Here is a 20327-nt window from a genome sequence, read left to right as displayed (position 1 = left end):
CATCCAAAGCGCCACACGCGAAAAGCCAGGTCGTCGGTTCGGTCCTCTGCACTAAGCGGCTGCGATGCGCATTTCTACTTTCATTTCGTTTCGCCTTGTTTCGTGGCTTGAAGAATGCATAATGACTTCGCATCCCACTTAGAAAGTCCGCATCTTTCGTGCGCTGTGCCCCTAATCACTGACAGTTGGCCTCATTACTGCGTTGGTTTAACGGCTTGTTGCTTCCCAATTTTTATACGTCAAAGTGAATTGAGAATGTGTGTACATTTTATGCTCTGCCTAATTAGAGCCGTGCCTTATTGTGGGAGCTGTGCGGTCAGTATCTGATAATCAGTGGCCGAGTTCACGTGGCCGTTCTCACGCTTTAAAATCATCCCCGAACGTCCCAGGAGCACGCGATGCCAGGCCACAATACCCTACCCTCTAAACACGAATACACTTATATGGGAGTAAAAATAGAGTAAACTGTCCTCTAGCGCGCACCCTTTTATAAAAGTGAGAGGGCTATAGAGGGGAGCTTACTCCTTTCTTACGTCTTTCTGTTTACAGTGTATACAGGCACCAGATAATTATACTATACAGTTGATACCCACAAGAAGCTCTCCCAATTCGACTCCTTATGCAGTTAAGATGTCACGAGTCATATATACATTCCAATACATTTAAGCGGTCTCGCGTAATACGGAGTGAACGCAGGCATTGTTTCGTTCGTGATTCAGCGTACGACGTATATCCCTGATTAGTTCGCCTGTTCATCAAAGCATACAGCGTTGCGAAGAAAACAGAACAAGAACAAAAAAAAAACGGCTGAGACATTTAAGGCTGCTTATGTGTGGGAATGCGAAAGCATTACTGTCCCTGTGTTCACTGACACCCACACACACACACCACTCACAAACACACGCGCGCTTATGAGACCACTTGGAACGTGATACGAAGAACGGTTGCATCACAATTTTAATACGAAAATTAGTTTTTAAAGAAACGAAATGGCGCAGTAACTGTCCCACAGCTTGGTGGACACCTCAACCACGCCTTAAAGGAAGATTGGTTTCGTTTGGTTTGGTTTATGTGGGCTTAACGTCCAAAGCGACTCAGGCTTTGGTAATTGCTCTAACTGCAGCTTAAATTTGTAGGACTGACGTGAAAGAACAGTTTTATTTTTTGTGGTGGCGTGCATTTATTGCCGCTGAAAATATCACATCGCACCCGTTAGCATCCCTACTTGTCCTTGCAGAATGCAATTTAACCTTAATGACGCTATCTGTCACGTCTCTGTTGACATTCTATGGATGATACGTTTCTGTACATGTTTCTAAACCACAAAACCCACGGTAGAATTCGTATTTCAGGCTTAATGTCAGCAGAGAAATCAATGGGCTCGGCAGGGCACCGGGACTGCTTAGCCGCCGAGTTGTTCTTGTATCTAAGCGAGTGCCATAAAACATGCAGACTAAATGTTGTCTTTGTCTTTTATTGTTTAGTGCAGGCATTAAGATCATGATGTCAGTACCCTACGGTCGTCAGGTTTTCCCAATCCCAGCAGCCTATTCAGAGCGATAGTGCTGTTACCGCATCCTAGATTTCATTTTGACGACGTCAAACGTCCAAGTAAAACACAACTCGAACGGATTTCTTCGTCCTGTTGAATGCTACGCGTGCTTTGGTCGTAATGGGCCCCTATAATTACACGCAGGGATTAGACCAGCTTAAACAGTGGCGACACAAGCCTGCCATTACGCGGACGCCAATTTTCGGACATCAGGAACACCATTTTTCTTGGTGGAACAAGCAAACAAGCACAGATGGAAAGAACAAAGGTCCGCTTATCTACAACACATCTAGGCTGATCTCGAAGCGGAATTAAGAGAACACGCAAGGGCTGTACACAGCTGTTAGCGGGCCCTTGTTTTCTTTCTTTATTTATTTATATATTTATTTAATTTCTTTTTTCTTTCCTTCTTTCTAATGATTGCCTTAATTGGTATTTGTTTTTGAATCCTTGCGAAGCTTGGTACAGTGCACGAGTTGGTTAGACCAATATGGGACAGCATCTACTGCGTCAACGATAGGTCAACCGAGAAAAGAAAAAACAATAAAAAGCTCGACCCTCCGAGGTGTACTGCACGCGGAAAGAGCAAAAAAAAAAAGAGCAAGGCGCAAAAAAAAAACTATCTTCGCTATTAGGCTTAGTGGCTTTCAAACCGCCGAATGGTTCCGCACCAGGCCATAGCACGGCCGTTTCTCTGCTAGCCACGAGTGTGTAAAAAAAAAAAAAAACGCCGCGTATATATAACCTTCGGGAATCCGGCGCTCCAATTCGCGGCTCGACGACAAAAGGCTGGCTAATAAACAAAAAAAGGAGCCGGTTAAGTACTTGGCATAATGCGTCGTCGCTCGTTTAGTCGAGGAGATCCCGTTCATTAAGGGCGACGCAGTGGGAACTATATAGAGACGTATACGGACGGACGGACCCCTTTACGAAAGACGGCGGAGGGAACCGGATACCGATGGTTCCTTCGACGCCACTTGCGCCATTCACGACTCATCTCGGTCTCTCTGAGATGAAAAAAAAAAGGGGGGGGGGGGGGTTACTATCGAAACGATCCCGGACGCAGTGGTAGCGTGCGTGGGCCCGATGGCGTTGCCGTCAGGGACACAAAAACAAACAAACAAACAAACAAAAACACAAGTGAGTGAGGTACACAAAAGTGGCGTCGTCGTCGTCCTGACCCGCTTCTTGCAGCTAAATGCGCGCCGCTTAGACTTTAACCGGCCGTACGCTGCGGGCAGTCGGGAAGGGGAAAAAATGGAACCAGTTATAAGAAGAGTGCGCCGATCGCGAATCGGGAAGGGAGGTACGAAGAAAATGATAATGATGAAAGGGGGCAAAAGCCAGGGAATCGGAGCAGTCGCGACGCGTCGCGATCGTGCCTATCCTGTGCAGAGGCTTTTTAGCGATCGTCGCGGCAACGGCTCCGGCTCGGACTTGCGGATTATAGTTCACTATAAGCGGATAGAAGAGAGCAGTTAGGGCTACGCGCGCCAGTCCTTCGCTGACATTAGTAGTAAAAACATCTGTATTGACTGGAATGAAGTGGACCCCCTCGGGTGGTGCTGTTAGTCCGGGGCCTCATCTGTGATATAAGTGGAGCTTATAGCCACACTTGACCTCTGGTTCACTTGAAGGTCACGCGGCAACGCACGGAGAAATCGGCTTTACTTAGCGTCGTGAAGCTTTCGCTTAACAAAAAAAAAAAAAACAGCCAGACTTTCATCCTCCTCCGGTCTGTTGAAAGTACGCAAATGCATTTACTCTGGCGGTCATGAATGACACGGGACAAGGGACCAAAAATCGTAAAGGCAGGTACAAGCACGGTGTACACAACATTTTTTTCCCCTCCTATTCGCCCACGCACGCAGGTCCAGTGAAAAATAAGCATAATACTGTGAACAAAGCAGGCTGTGTGTAAATACCCGTCTTTCCGAAGTGAAATTCAGTTCATATCTAACAAGCACGTTGCGTCTCTCTGTTTCTTGACCCTTGTCCTCCATAAGCTGCAGAGAAAATACAAATCGAGACCAGTCAGATAAGCTCAGTTGCATTCGTGATGGATGGATGGATGGATGGATGGATGGATGGATGGATGGATGGATGGATGGATGGATGGATGGATGGATGGATGGATGGATGGATGGATGGAGGGATGGATGGAGGGATGGAAGGAAGGAAGGAAGGAAGGAAGGAAGGAAGGAAGGAAGGAAGGAAGGAAGGAAGGAAGGAAGGAAGGAAGGAAGGAAGGAAGGAAGGAAGGAAGGAAGGAAGGAAGGAAGGAAGAAGGAGCGTCCCCTTTGAAACGGGGTGATGGCAGTTGCCACCATGTCCAGCTTTTTTCCTTTATTTTTGTTTAACTGTGTTGCAAGTTATTAAAATTCGCCATTTTCTTTAAATATACGTCTTCCTACACTTTTAACCTTATGTCACCTCCCTGCTTTTGAGCCACCAATCTTCCAATCGCATTTTGCTAATTTTCACCGCATATTTATTTACATGACCATTGTTATCTTAAACCCTGGGGCCTCCGGAAGAGTGACTGTGCCTGCATCGACATCGGGATGGATACCATCATATTTTAATAAGAGGTGTTCTATTGTTTCTACATATTTACCACACACAGCACGTGTGTCATCTTCTTCGTTAAATTTCTTTTTGTAGCTGCGCGTTCTAAGACACCCTGACCTAGTTTCAAAGAGTAGGGCATTGCCTCTTGAGTTATCATAAAGCGCTTCCTTCCAGACCTGCATTTTCCAGTATCGATATAGTCCTACGCTACGCTTCTTTTCCATGGAATTTATCCAACGGCTTGACTCATACTCCCCCTGCCGTAATAAAGTAATAATAAGAAAACCTGGCGGTTCTAAAGGCAAATAAGCAATGAGAGTAACTCTATAGGCAATAATAGGCTGTAATGTATGCGATGGCAAAAAAAAAAAACTTCGCCCAACGTGGGGCTCGAACCCACGACCCTGAGATTAAGAGTCTCATGCTCTACCGACTGAGCTAGCCGGGCGCTGGTTACCAATCTCGTAACGACAAGTAGCATGAACAGGCTTTGCTTCGTAGTTCCGTGTTGGTCGCGATCGTAGAAGTCGTAGGCAGGGAGCACTGCAGTGTTTTAGAACAGTGTAAGCACGCTTGCGTTCGTGACTTTGCGCTACATGTCACATCCGCACATTTTGTTCAACATGTGCAAACGGAAGCACAACGATAGATAGATAGATAGATAGATAGATAGATAGATAGATAGATAGATAGATAGATAGATAGATAGATAGATAGATAGATAGATAGATAGATAGATAGATAGATAGATAGATAGATAGATAGATAGATAGATAGATAGATAGATAGATAGATAGATAGATAGATAGATAGATAGATAGATAGATAGATAGATAGATAGATAGATAGATAGATAGATAGATAGATAGATAGATAGATAGATAGATAGATAGATAGATAGATAGATAGATAGATAGATAGATAGATAGATAGATAGATAGATAGATAGATAGATAGATAGATAGATAGATAGATAGATAGATAGATAGATAGATAGATAGATAGATAGATAGATAGATAGATAGATAGATAGATAGATAGATAGATAGATAGATAGATAGATAGATAGATAGATAGATAGATAGATAGATAGATAGATAGATAGATAGATAGATAGATAGATAGATAGATAGATAGATAGATAGATAGATAGATAGATAGATAGATAGATAGATAGATAGATAGATAGATAGATAGATAGATAGATAGATAGATAGATAGATAGATAGATAGATAGATAGATAGATAGATAGATAGATAGATAGATAGATAGATAGATAGATAGATAGATAGATAGATAGATAGATAGATAGATAGATAGATAGATAGATAGATAGATAGATAGATAGATACTTGAGGCCTTGCCCTTTGTAACGGGTGGGCACCACTAGGTTGGGCACCCGGACCAAAAAAACAACAAAAAAACAAGATGGAAGCGCACAAGGAGAGAAAGAAAGATAAAACGCACAAAAAAGGAAAAAGAATTTAAAAAGACACGTAAAGGCTAAAGTCAGAAGGTGGGGGGTTCGCTCATCGACATCGACTCTGCGGTTTCGCGCTTTTAGACACAGTGTTCCACCAAAGTGTTAGTCGATAACATCCGGCTTAGTGGCGCCGCCTGGCTTTCGTAGCTGGAACCATTTTTGCAAATGGAGCTACGCTTCTCGTCAGGCATAGCAGCGGCGAAATTTACAAACGAAATAACAAATGGAGCGCATTTATCGTTCATCCGCTTTGGTGCAGGCAAGATGAGATGAAGCCAAAGCCCGATGTCCCATTCACGGCTAGTGAACGTACTCGAAAACGCATCAACTACGAAGGATTCACACCGAAGCGAGGAGTCTGACTTCAAAGCGCGCCGCCGTTTCGGAAACGCTATTTCTGCGCTTGCAAGTACGCGCTGTTTGACGTCAGGACACGCGGGAATTTCAAACAGGCTCGTGATTTTGGCCCAAAAAGGGGGTCACTAAGAATTGGCGGACTGTTAACAGATTGTTTTCTTTCTTATTTATGCAGTAATATTTAAATATTTGTGCGCACTTAAACAAAACTGAAAATAACTGCATCTGCGAAAGTTGTCATTGCGCGATCCACCCGAGATGGCGCTGCACGTGGCAAACAATAAAAAAAAGGTTGAAAGCATTCCATGTATGTTACGTTTGTTTAGGTTACTATATGCGAATTTAGTGCTGTAGAAAAGTAACCGGATATAAGAGACAAAAACATTTTCATAAGTTTCTTTGTATTGTTTTAGAATCCCTCTTCTTGGCCGCAGTGGTGCTGCAATCAACGAACCCAAGCATGGAGCCGCTACCTAGAAAAATAAGATTGATTTTTTTTTTTTTAAGTCACCACGGCGGCTCAGTGGTTAGTGCGCTCGGCTACTGATCCGGAGTTCCCGGGTTCGAACCGGACCGCGGCGGCTGCGTTTCGATGGGGGCGAAACGCTAAGGTGCCCGTGTGCTGTGCGATGTCAGTGCACGTAAAACATAAATAATAATAAATAAATTGGTTCTTGGGGAAATGAAATGGCGCAGTATCTGTCTCACATGTCGACGGACACCTGAACCGCGCCGTAAGGGAAGGCATAAAGGAGGGACTGAGAGAAGAAAGGAAGAAAGAGGTGCCGTAGTGGAGGGCTCCGGAATAATTTCGATCACCTGGGGATTTTTAACGTGCACTGACATCGCACAGCACACGGGCGCCTTTTGCGTTTCACCTCCATCGAAACGCGGCCGCCGCGGTCGGGTTCGAACCCGGGTACTCCAGATCAGTAGCCGAGCGCGCTAACCACTTAGAAAAATCCCACATTCTAAAACTCACCGGTGCACGCGGCCGTATTGTTCGGGAGCGCTATTTGCTTGTGAACACCAATACTTGGGGCCGCCTATTCTGACACTCTATAATGTGTGACTGCAAAGAGAAAATTAACGCACGGAATGGTGATAGTAATAATAATAATTGGTTTTGGGGGAAAGGAAATGGCGCAGTATCTGTCTCATATATCGTTGGACACCTGAACCGCGCCGTAAGGGAAGGGATAAAGGCAGGAGTGAAAGAAGAAAGGAAGAAAGGGGTGCCGTAGTGGAGGGCTCCGGAATAATTTCGACCACCTGGGGATCTTTAACATCGCACAGCACACGGGCGCCTTAGCGTTTTTCCTCCATAAAAACGCAGCCGCCGCGGTCGGGTTCGAACCCGGGAACTCCTGATCAGTAGTCGAGCGCCCTAACCACTGAGCCACCGCGGCGGGGTGACTGCAAAGAGAAAATTAACGCGCGGAATGGTGAAGAGCGCATTTCGTGACGTGGCGCTTGCCGGGGCAGCAAGAAATCCGTACCAACGCGCAGACACGCAGACGGAAGCACGGTCAGCGTCTCGACAAGAGACGCTAAACAAGCAGATCTGCGATGCGATATACTGAACGCACGCCGGCGCAGCTCTGGCGCGAATCTCGGACAAGGCGAGGAGGTCGATGTAACTGGTTGATTATCGAGTCAAATTTCAGATGGAGCGAAATGTAAGGGGTACGCGGAACTCGAGCGGCACTGTTGGGTGAAAAGAAAAGGAGGAATGGCAGAAGAAATATGGAAGAAACAAGAAAGGAATGGAGTGAAAGACGCAAAATGAGGCGTAGAAAAAGGAAAGGGAGCAAGAACAGAGAACAAAAACAAGGAGAGAAAAAGAGAGAGGGGCATAGAAAGAAAGGAAAAAAGAAAGGAAGGAAGGAAGGAAAGAATAAAGAGAGGAAGAGAGAAAGACAAATAAATAAATAAAGAAAGAAGGAAAGACCAGACGTTCTCTGACTTCGGCTGCATACAAAAATGACACATAACAATCTGGTCTTTGTGAAAATAAAAACGGAAAAAAGAGGATAGAAAAGGGAAGCGACGGAGAAGAGTTTGATGACGTCTTCGTCGACGACATCTATCTGCAGCCGAGCAGAACCGAAGTAAGGCGAGTGCATCCGAAGGTCAAGTGAGCCTGTCTGCTTTGAAGAGCCCTTGAAAGCGTTCAGAGCTAACGTCGGGACGCCCGTATAGAAGTACGACGTTTCAATTTTTTTTATTTCATGCTTGCTGCAAGGTTAAAAACAGCTTGAAAAAAACCCACCACAGGGTACGTTCTTCGCCTGATGTTTGACGTTTCGTCCAGTGCGCTAAGAAGCTTCTACGAATATTCATTTTGTATCTCGGCGTGCGCCCCGCCGCGGTGGCTCAGTGGTTAGGGCGCTCGACTACTGATCCGGAGTTCCCGGGTTCGAACCCGACCGCGGCAGCTGCGTTTTTATGGAGGAAAAACGCTAAGGCGCCCGTGTGCTGCGCAATGTCAGTGCACGTTAAAGATCCCCAGGTGGTCGAAATTATTCCGGAGCCCTCCACTACGGCATCTCTTCCTTCCTTTCTTCTTTCACTCCCTCCTTTATCCCTTCCCTTACGGCGCGGTTCAGGTGTCCAAAGATATATGAGACAGATACTGTGCCATTTCCTTTCCCCAAAAACCAATTATTATTATTATTATTATTATCTCGGCGTGCTGAAGACTAATCGCCGATTTAGTTTTTGTATTTGTGCTGACGTCTTTAGACGGCATCGTTAGTAGACTGGAATATCGGCCACTGAGGGAAACATAAGCTCTCAGCCATCTTCGCCACACATCCTCCAGTTCTATTCAGCGGTTCAGTTCGCGGCCAGGGAATTAAGCGGATACGCCGATGACGCAGAGCTCAGGGCGGCGTGCAAAGAATGGAGCATTGCGGTTGGCCTATAACGTCGAGGCTCTGGCAACCAGTGTGCCAGTGTGCCAAGGTTTTTGTACTGATACTACAAGCAATCAGGGTGCTGAGACTGATTTGTAGAGTGACACGAAAGAAAAAAACTCTGGAACGACAACATGCGAGGAGCGGTCAAGGTCACGGGCGGTGAACGAAAAATTCAAGGAGGGAGACTCCTTTGGTTCGGTCTCGCAATGAGCAGGAACGAGGAATACATCGGGAATAAGTCTATGACACTTGAAGTTGGTGGCAAGGGGCCCTGTGGGCGGCAGGGAGTTGTGAAGGACGATCTAAGGGTGAAGAAGCTCATTAGGAAATGTGTTAATGAAAGTGAGAAGTGGAGAGGTCTCATCAAGAACAGCCACCCACGGCTAAAAATGGAACAAAGACTGTGAGAAGTGATGGTTTGGCGGTACTAATGGTAGAAATAGTAAACAAATTTACTAACAAAGCAATAACCACCCAGTGTCGTAATGCGATTGTTAGATCAGGGTCTCATGGATTATGGGTGGCCGGTGTTCAGCGGAGCGGATTTTCTTACATTTGTCCTAACAATGTTGAGGAGCCACTACAAGGTCTGAAAGTGGAGAAGTTGAGGATATTGGGGCCTTTTTTGAATATTTTAGTAAACTTCATTATAAGGAGCCGTGTCGATAAAGATTTTCCCGCAGACTCTATAACAACGACTAAGGAACAGAGACACGCAGGCTTCGGCAGTGTCGTAAGTGGTCTTCTCGCAACTATAACAGGCCTCACCTCAGAAATATTTCTTTAGCTCGAAATTGCTTCATTCGAACTTCTAATCAATTCATTTAACACCTTGTGTCCTTCGGCATCACGGGTATTAGGTGGAGCCTGATCGAGCTCCCGTTATTTCGAACTGCGCATATAATTCGTAAAAATGTTCTCGGTCCGCTTCGAGTTCGAATTAAGTAGGTTCGGTTGTATTTCAGGTCGAAGTTGGAATACTGAAGTTTCGATTAGGAAAAAAAAAAGAAATAGCAAAGATTTCTGTAACCCGCCGCGGTGGCTCAGTGGTTAGGGCGCTCGACTACTGATCCGGAGTTCCCGGGTTCGAACCCGACCGCGGCGGCTGCGTTTTTATGGAGGAAAAACGCTAAGGCGCCCGTGTGCTGTGCGATGTCAGTGCACGTTAAAGATCCCCAGGTGGTCGAAATTATTCCGGAGCCCTCCACTACGGCACCTCTGCTTCCTTTCTTCTTTCACTCCCTCCTTTATCCCTTCCCTTACGGCGCGGTTCAGGTGTCCAACGATATATGAGACAGATACTGCGCCATTTCCTTTCCCCAAAAACCAATTATTATTATTATTATTATTATTATTATTATTATTATTATTATTATTATTATTATTATTATTATTATTATTATTAATAAAGATTTCTGTTGGAGGTAACGAAGTAAATAGAAATGGCAAAGACAGAACTGACTCCACCAGCGCCTCGCACAGAGCCAAAAGGACCGGGTGCGCGGTGTATCCTGGTTTCTACGACGTGTTTTTTTTTTTTTTCGTCTCTACTAATACTCGCTAATTGGACAGCGCGCGCGATCGGGTCGGAACGCGGGTAAAATAGTGCCCAAGAGGCGAGTTCTATTTAGACACGCCCGTGCAAGTGGCAGGTAGCAGAAGCAACTGAATCAGCGGCAGTCGAACCGTTCAGCGACGACCGCGAACGAGCAGCAGCTACAGGCAAGCAGGCTGGCGGGGTAAATAGGCAGGCAGGCGGGCTGCAAAAAAAAAAAAAAAAATAGGATACGAAAAAGGAAAATAGTTGGCCGCTGCTCTTCCCGATGAGCACGGCGCGCGCGACACCTTTCCACCGCGTGTCTCGGGGCTCTGTGTCGCCCGGCCGCCCCGAGGCCGCCTCGGTCAGGAACGCCAGCCCGATCTCGCTGCGCGATAAACCGCGCGAGCGCGCAGCAGCTGCTTGTAGGTCGGCCCGAGGAAAGTATTTAGCCCGGTCGCTGTGATCGCCGCAAGAATCGCTGCTGCTGCTGCCCCCTGGGGGTAAGGGGGGGAATTCGTCCTCTTCGCTCCGGCAGAAGCAAAAGCAGCAGTGTGGAAGAAGAGGAGCGACGCGTGCCCCCTCTCTTATTTATTTATTTTTTTAATTTTTTTGGCGGTCACGTTTCTCCGGCGAGACCGGGCGAACTTTCCTCCTCCCCCTCACCCTCTTCTCGTGCACGCATTGCCCGGGGTGCATCTGGATCACCACGAGTCTCGATACAAGGCAGCCAGTGCAGGCACGCCAGAGAGCGGTGTACCAGGAAAAAGAAGCAAAAAATGGCGAGCACGCGAGCGAAGCCTGATTCGAGCCGAGGAGAGCACAAGGGAGATCAGGTGCCTGGTGACGACTCTCTCGATAACAGGACTCACTGGACTTTGAACTTGGCGTTGAGTTAAAAAAGAAATTGAGGGGCAGTGTATATAGAGTCACCATCATCAGACAGAAATTTTACTAAACGTGAAAGGGGCACTGAGCACAACTCCAGCCTGTCCAGTTCAGCCTCTGGGGTCAGCGCCCGAGTATCCGTGTACTGCCATGTTAACTTGGTTAAACTCCAGCCTCTACAGTGTAGCCTCTGAGATAATAGCCACAATATCGGTGTACTGAATGTTAAGGGGACACTGAGTACAACTCAAGCCTCTACAGTGTAGCCTCGGAGATAAGAGCCAGAATATCGGTGTACTGAATGTTAAGGAGACACTGAGTACAACTCCAGCTTTTACAGTGTAGCCTCTGAGATAAGAGCCAGAATATCGGTGTACTGAATGCTAAGGGGACACTGAGTACAACTCCTGCCTCTACAGTGTAGCCTCTGAGACAAGAGCCAGAATATCGGTGTACTGAATGTTAAGGGGACACTTGGTACAACTCCAGCTTTTACAGTGTAGCCTCTGAGACAAGAGCCAGAATATCGGTGTACTGAATGTTAAGGGGACACTTGGTACAACTCCAGCCTCTACAGTGTAGCCACTCTGATCAGCACCCAAATATCTGTGTGAAACTGAGTCCTACGTGACCATATGTAGCTAAGTACACGCAAAAAATGAAATAACCCCCTCTCCGCAAGCTTTCAGTTTATGGAGACTCGCCAGGGTTACCATCATGTCACTTCTGAAGGCCAGCGCTAACGTTGCGCGTGACATAGCAGACTTGGAACGCTTACAGACGCGGTACTGCTGATGGCATCAGTTATGCCGGCGGAATATGCACCATGTACTGCTGCCCCAGGAGATCACAGTGTTCTATGAGAAACTTCAAAGGTAGCTTTACTGCCGCTTGCCTCTCAGTCTGTACCAATAGTACCTTAATATTTGCTCGTAAAAAATTCTTACTGGTGTCAGGAAGGATGGACAGAACACAGTACCGTCCTTAGGTCCACCTGCCCTATAGAAGTGACTTATCTAGTGTATTTGGCTTCGAGAAGCAGTGCCTAGCCACCTATGTAGCCCCTGGTTCAGAGCCCCAATTTCCCCGAACTTTGCTCCTCAAATCGCACTTCATCCCAGGCAGAAACCCTGACCTCTGACCTGGACTACCGTCTTCAACTCCATCGCCTTTCCCGCCTTCTCCCACTACATCCTGTTTCGACAAATCCTACACTCACCTCCGCCACAGTTACCCGAACAGCACGTCTCTATATAACACATCCGTAGTTTCGCGCCTTCGCACGAGACCTCAAAACAAGCGAGGGACAGTGACAGACAGCGCCGTGAAGAGGATAGCGTCATCCCAGAGAAACACAACCATCATTCACAGGCGACGGCTTTGTAAAAAGAAAAAAAAAAATCTACAAGTCGCGAAGCGCCATACTGCACCGCGCTGGGACAGCTTACTACTGGTCCAGCGAGTCTAGGCCGTAACTTTATCGACCCCTCACGCTCGACTTCTGGGAGCGTCTGTCGGTCAGCAGTGCCTCCCAAGAGAAGCAACGGCAGAGCGCGTGCACTTACTTATACGGATATGGCCGTGTGTAGTCTGTGGAGGTGGACCAAGACGAATGGCCTCTCTCCCAGTCCGTGACACACACACACACCGCGAAAAGAGATAGTGCCATTTGCCTCTTTCGTTCTCACGCGCTTTCTCAGCGCGAGGCCGTTCACGTAATTCATTGCGCAGAGTGGCCATTTGCGGGGAGTGCATCGACATCGCGAGCTGCCCACCGCTAAGACCTCCGCGTCCAGCGGCAGCCGGAGATTTAGAACGGCGCGCCGTTCTCGGCTCGCTGAATGCGCGGCACTGCAGAGAACCAGCCTCCGCTAGGTTGTTGCTGCTGCTGCCGCCGCTGTGGTGTTGGCGGTGGTGCCGTAACGCTTTCAAGGCCGCCTATCGGACGCCCGAGAGTGATTCGATGGGAGTGCCCCTTCTCCATTTTCTTCGCGCGCTGCTTCGATGTATGCGCATATGGTCCGCGAGCTGGCCGGTGTGTGAGTGTGTGTGCCGTGTTTTGGCGGTTATAAGCAGTCCTTGGTTTGCGACTGATAAAGCGATTCAGGCCTGGACACGGACGACAGAAGAACCACACAGACAGGGCTCTACAGCGCTGTTGAAAAATTCGCAGGGACGCCTAATTCCATTATGTGCTGACAATGCGACGACAGCTGTTGTTGACTTTACCGGAAATGACGTCAGTTCTGGCCTGGCACTTCCCTCTAGCCATTGGGTATTCTCCGGTCTGATGACGTCACTTCACTAAAGTCAACAGCTATGCTCCGGTATGATGAGGTCGCTTTATTGACGCTTTATTTGGTGGAGCAAGTTGTGGCTTCTATCAGTGCCCTGTTTTGGTGAGATACAGGAATATTTGGGGTGACCACCTCAGCTGTCTCAGGAAAGCAACTCTTGTCACTACTTCACTAGATGACACGCTGCCAGGGCTGACGTACAAATTAGGGACTTTTTGTTGTAAGGATTCTGTCCGCTATTCATTCTTTGAGCACTTCATCACCTTTAACTGCTTGCCTTCGACGTCTGTCAGCCGTGGTGCAAAGGGCGAGATTTAACCAACGGAAGGAATAAGGAAAAATATTGCTGGAAATACGCTTCTAGAGAAGTGGTGACGATGCGTCTAACAGGAACTAGTTTGATCGGCACGCATACATTCAGTTTCAGCTTACTTGAGCAATGTTTGTGTCTGATATTTGTGTTAACAAAGATGTTCTTTTAAAACGCGTCTGTGACGTAACATTGTTCACTCACTCACTGCTGATAAATCGCTAGCTCAACTCCATTCGTTCACTATGCGAAAATTCGGAAAAAATTGACTAGAAAATAAATGGAGAAATAATTGAATTCGAAAGTCTAATGCAGAGACTGCGGAACTCGGGAGCAAAATTTCGAGCATCACGACTGAGCACAAAAGGGGACGAGGCTACAACGGCGTAAACACGGTACCGACACAAGTACTGCCCTCTTTCGCTGAGTCGCGTATAGAGGCAACGACGTATGCGTCGCGCATAAGTGTTGACTCGCGTCGCGGTTATTTTGACTGCGCGCGCTGTGCACACCCGGGGTGCATGCATATACGAAGACGTGTCCTTGAGACTGAGATCGTCCCCGCCTTACTCGAAGCGCGCCACCCGGTGATCGACACCCGGAGAAGGAAAGCGAGACTTTGGAGGGCAATCTCGACCTCCCCGTCCGTGAGTCGGAGACAATCCTGGCCCAACGGTTTCGTTACGGTTTTCAACGTGAGCGAGCAAAGTGGTGGCGAAATGTCTCTGTTTCTTTTTTCTCCTTTCTTTTTTGTGCCGAGGACAATGGCTGCTGCGGTTGGCATACGTTCTTCGTATAGTTTTCCAGGCGCACTTGAGTCCCGCTGAAAGCGAGTTTGATTGCTTGGACGTCATCGATCCGGAGTACGCGGATTCGAACCCAACCGCGGCGGCCGCGTTTCGATGCAGGCGAAACGCAAAGGCGCCCGTGTCAGTGCACGTTAAAGATCCCCAGGTGGTCGAAATTATACCCAAAGCCCTCCACTACGGCACCTCTTTCTTCCTTTCTTCTTTCACTCCCTCCTTTATCCCTTCCCTTACGGCGCGGTTCAGGTGTCCAACGTGAGCACACGAGTCGTGATGGTATCATCGCCAGCGCATGCGCTCAGTGAAGTTGTAAGGCTGCTGGGAATCGCGCGATACGCATTCCATATAGCACGACAAGAATGCTCTGACTTGGTATAGTGAGAGATACGGCAATGATGACGAGGTGTGCCAGCTGAACGCCAACCGTGTCTGTAATTTCTAACCCTACACTTCCGCCAACGGGTAGGCAGTAATCTTTCAAACCTTTATCTTTATATTCGGATGAAGTTGCATGAGACACCCTGTATTTAAGCGTAACACCCGTCCACGCGCTTCGGCAAAACAAAGGCACTTCACAAGCATGCGGCTCGCGCACGTTGAATTCCCCTCGCAGCTTCCATTATATTCAAGCTAACTTGCGCATACATGCATTGGCAAGCGCCGCAGTTTGTTTGCCCTCTGCTTGAACTGAATGGGGGGCGTGTCCACACCTTCCTTCGTGCTCGCCGGGTCGCGCGAGTGGCAAGGCAATCGCGCAGTATACGGTTAGGTATTCCGACGTGGCCGCATTCTGGGCCGCGTTAACGATTAGAAGAGCGCGCTGGGGGAGCCAAGGTTAACCGCTGCTGCGTCTAGGAAGTTGCGAGAGGTGTTGTGAGAGGGCTGGCGCTCTCGCGGTCAGAGATGGGCACCCGTCTCATGCATCATAGCACGGGGGACTGTGAAGACGAGCTGAAACAAGGCAACGCTAAAGGACCACAGACACCTAATTTTATTGCGTGTGCTGTTCTTTCAAATGATGCGTTGGACATTAGAATACACGGATCATCTCGTGGCATTCGTCCTACCCCTTACAAAAATCTCTTTAGACACTCTATAGAATCTCCATAGACTTCTGTCTATAAAATCTTTAAACACTCTATAGACAAACCCTAGACAACAGTCTATATTTGCAATACCAATTTTATAGACAGTCTATAGACAATCTATAGATTTATGGCCATACACTTTTAGTAGAGTTTTCTCTATAGACAGTCTATATATAGACTGTGAGTAGACAAACAGAAATATCTACAGAAAGGCAAGAGGGGCTATAAGAAGTCTATAGACTGTCTATGGACCATTTTTGTAAGGGGTACGACCACTAAATAATTTATAATTGAAATTCTTCTGCCATGCTATTTCAACGTTCATTAAAGGAACGATAGCTGTGACGTATAGTTGAACTTTTGAGTCACGCGACGCTGGGAAAACTGCAAAATAAACGCTGATACCTAGTTTTAACTTATTGCAGCACTTAAACCAGCCTGCTTCAAGTGCTGGAATTACAACAAACGGCGTATAGCCAGTTATATTTACGCCTTTTTGTGCCTCACGTGACCTAAAGTTCAATTACACGTCACAGCCGTCGTTCGGTTGATGAAACCTAAACCGCAACAGCGTGAAGAAGAACTCCAATTATAAATTGTTTAATGACCGTTGGCGAATACCACGGGGTGCTTCATGTATACTACGGGGTGCTTCATGTATACCAATGTCCAAATCATCGTTTAAAAGAAGAAAACACGCGAGCAAAAATTTAGTGTCTACAGTCCTTTAAGGAAGCCACGGGCAGCCAATAGGAAGCCTGATGAGCAAAGCGCTGCGCACGAAAGGAAGTTGGTGATTGGTCGGTGCCCAGTGTCGTAGCGACGTCGTTTGCCGGTATCATCCAGATGGCATGCTCCACTCACACGTGTGCTGCGTCTGAGTGCAAAATCTGTGCATGGACAATTTCTCGTATATGGGGGAGAAGGGGATCTGATGGTCCAGCTTTAAAGTCTGTTTGTGTTTGCTTGTGTGTGCAAGTGAACAACGAGAAATCCTTTACCTAAGCCATGGCTCAAAAGCAAGGTCCACTGTGTCGTGGAGTGACCTGAAAGCATCGCCTTGAAGAACGAATTAAACAACCTATGTCCTGCTGCAGAATTGGAAAAGAAAGTAAAACGACCTTGGTCAAAAGCAAATATGGAAAGAAAATAAGATAAAAGCATAAAAGCAATAAAGACTGCCGCCTTCCGCGCCTCTGTCGCAAGGGAAACAGGCTCAACTATGACAGTTTCTATAGATTCTAATGAATAAATACAGATATTATTTAGATGGTTACCAAGATAACAAATGGATCGCGCGCGAAATTTAGGATACAATTAAAGTTACCCGAAAGACTGTTCGAGTGACTCTATAGCTGTGCTTCGTAATGGGGACGAGAGCAGAAAGTTCCACAGGGTGTGCTTTAACGTACCTGACGTCACCAAACTGACGCCACCAAAGAGCCACTAAGTGCGCGGGAATGGTTGTCTTTCCTTGAGGTAGATGCCTCTCGTACGTCACACCAAGGCAGTAATAATAATAATAATAATAATAATAATAATAATAATAATAATAATAATAATAATAATAATAATAATAATAATAATAATAATAATAATAATAATAATAATAATATAATGCTTTGGGGGGAAAGGAAATGGAGCAGTATCTGTCTCATATTTCGTTGGACACCTGAACCGCGCCGTAAGAAAAGGGATAATGGAGGGACTAAGATAAGAAAGGAAGAAAGAGGTGCCGTAGTGGAGGGCTCCGGAATAATTTCGACCACCTGGGGATCATTGACGTGCACTGACATCGCATAGCACACGGGCGCCTTAGCGTTTTGCCTCCATAAAAACGCAGCAGCCGCGGTCGGGTTCGAACCCGGGCACACCAAGGCAGAGAATGCAGTTTCCATTCCAGCGTACTCTCTATGTGCGAGCATGTTCGAAACACTGCGATATATTTTCAGACAGTGCAGCGCACCCAGACGCAGCGAATTCAGGAAGTGGCTCTATAGCTGGTAGGTTCAAAGAGTATACCGTGTCGTAAACTCTGCTGCGAACCCAACAAGGAGAGCTTTCCGCACAAGAAAGCATGTACATGCGAGGTGTGATATACAGCGAAGAAGCTGGCATGCTTGGGGACAACCTTGTCAAGACCGACAGAATGACATGTTTTTCTGGCACTGACTACCGGTCCCTCAAGTCTGCGCGGCAGGGTTCAACAGCTCCTCGGGTGTGTGTGGTGTTCCAGGAAGAACTGCCCGACTGTCATCTATGGCACAAACACTGGTCTGCGGCAAGTACTTGACAACTCAGGAGAAAAGGCTCACGGCGCTAAGATTTGCACACGCTTCCAGACGTAAGACGAGAGAGCAGATGCCTTAGTTTTGGAGGTCGGTATCTCTCTTCACTTACGGATTCATGCAGCTTAGCGCCGACAGAGCGAAAAAATTAAACAAATATAAGGATCAACTGCAACCGCGCACTGCAGGCATTACAAATTCATGGCAATGTAAAACATCATAGTTCTGTTTTAGCTACTTGGTGAACCCATTTAACATGTTCTCGCAATCCTGCAGAGCCACCCACGTTCAGAAGCACTTATACTGGGTGTTTCAGCGAACTTTCAAAAATTTTCAAAAATAGGCTTTTGGGGCAAAAATATGGCTTTAGCTTCATGGTATTACCAGTGTTGGCGGACACCAGAAAACAGGTGAGCTGTCTTAAGCAGTAAGCTAGTTAGCTAATTTTACGTTCCATGGTCTAAAACTAACCCGACCGCGGCGGCAGCGTTTCTATGGAGGCGAAACGCTAAGGCGCCCGTGTGGTGTGCGATGTCAGTGCACGTTAAAGATCCCCAGGTGGTCGAAATTATTACGGAGCCCTCCACTACGGCACCTCTCTCTTCCTTTCTTCTTTCACTCCTTCCTTTATCCCTTCCCTTACGGCGCGGTTCAGGAGTCCGCCGATAATGAGACAAATACTGCGCCATTTCTTTTCCCCAAAAATCAATTTTTCAATTTTTTTTCTTTCTACCTGCCGCGGTGACAGTGGTTAGAGCGCTCGGCTACTGATCCGGAGTTCCCGGGTTCGAACTCGACCACGGCGGCTGAGTTTTTATGGAGGCAAAACGCTAAGGCGCCCGCGTGGTGTGCGATGTCAGTGCACGTTAAAGATCCCCAGGTGGTCGAAATTATTCCGGAGCCCTCCACTACGGCACCTCTTTCTTCATTTCTTCTTTCACTCCCTCCTTTATCCCTTCCCTTACGGCGCGGTTCAGGTGTCCAACGATATATGAGACAGATAGATACTGTGCCATTTCCTTTCCCCAAAAACCAATTATTTTTTTTTCTACAAATGAATGAAGCTATTGAGTGAGGCTGAGCTGAGCTACAACTGAGTGAAGCTCCTCCAATGGAGTGAGCACTCATGGCAGCTGTGAAACATATTGACTAGCGCATACACAGATAGGGACTAAAGTAAGAGTAAGAGACAGGACACCCCTGTCTGTGTATGCGTCTGTGAGACAGGACATCCCTGTCTGTGTATGCGCTAGTCAATATGTTTCACAGCTACAACCAACTAGCCCAAATGAAAGCCTTGGCATCATGGCAGCGTTCTTGAAAGCCGCAATGTATCCATTTAAAAGGAGGAGGAGGAGGAGTGTGGCGTCGCCGTCCCCGCACCGACAGCCGGGGCGCCGATACATGCGCCTTGTATGGAAACGCGCCGCAGCGGTGTCAACCCGCGCTCCTCGCCAGACCCGGCCGAGCCGCATTGCAAAGACGCCCCTGCATGCACGACACTCCGAGAAATGGGAGCACAGCGGACGGCGCTGGCGACAGCGCGTGTATCGGCGCGTTGCGGGTGGTCACACCTCTCCCCCTCTGCTGTCTTCGCATCCTTTCTGGCATTCGTTGCTGTGCGCGTTTCCAATGCCGTTGCCTAATCTCGCCGCATCTGGGATGCAATGGAACGGGACGAACTCGCGCAGCGACTTGCAATTCGTTATGAGCTGCATAACATGTGGCGTGTTATGCTGCATAGAAGTGCATTAAAAAGTAGTGTTACCGAAGTTCAACCACATGCGGTGAGCGACGCTGTTACCTCGAAGGAGGAAAAGTCAACGGTCTTTTTTTTTTTTCTAAATTGCAGGTTGAACGGCAAAGAGACGTTTTCACAACCAGCCGCCTCCCACGTATACAGCGACCACTCGGTGTAGTCTGTGATCATAGTAGTAATGTTTAAGAAGGGAGGAGGGGGCAGGTGTCTCCGCGGGAAAGATCTTAGCTGTGGTCGTGCAGATACGGTACGTATTGTGTGATCTTTCACGCTGTAGTGAGACTACTATCCTTCATCATGGAAGAGGTATATGCCAGCTTGCAACTCACTTGCCTGTGTAGCTTTTGCCTTTGGAAAGTTTAAAGCAGTTCATATAATATGCGCGTGAGCTTGTGCCCGGCGGTCAACTTTGGTCCGCACAAATATGGCACCTTTTGAATCATTCTGGGTAAAGAGGCTCATTGTTGAC

General features: G+C 47.3%; 1 non-coding gene across 1 annotated transcript; it reads right to left on the bottom strand.

Moving 5' to 3' along the window:
- Positions 1–4498: 4498 nt before the first annotated feature.
- TRNAK-CUU (transfer RNA lysine (anticodon CUU)) lies at positions 4499–4571 on the bottom strand. The gene has a single exon. It is a non-coding gene; the product is annotated as a tRNA-Lys (tRNA).
- Between the last annotated feature and the right edge of the window lie 15756 nt (positions 4572–20327).

This window comes from Amblyomma americanum, chromosome 10 (assembly GCF_052857255.1).
Source record: "Amblyomma americanum isolate KBUSLIRL-KWMA chromosome 10, ASM5285725v1, whole genome shotgun sequence".
NCBI lineage: Eukaryota > Metazoa > Arthropoda > Arachnida > Ixodida > Ixodidae > Amblyomma > Amblyomma americanum.
The sequence above is the reverse complement of the archived record's forward strand: the minus strand, read 5'-3'. Positions and strand labels throughout refer to the sequence as shown.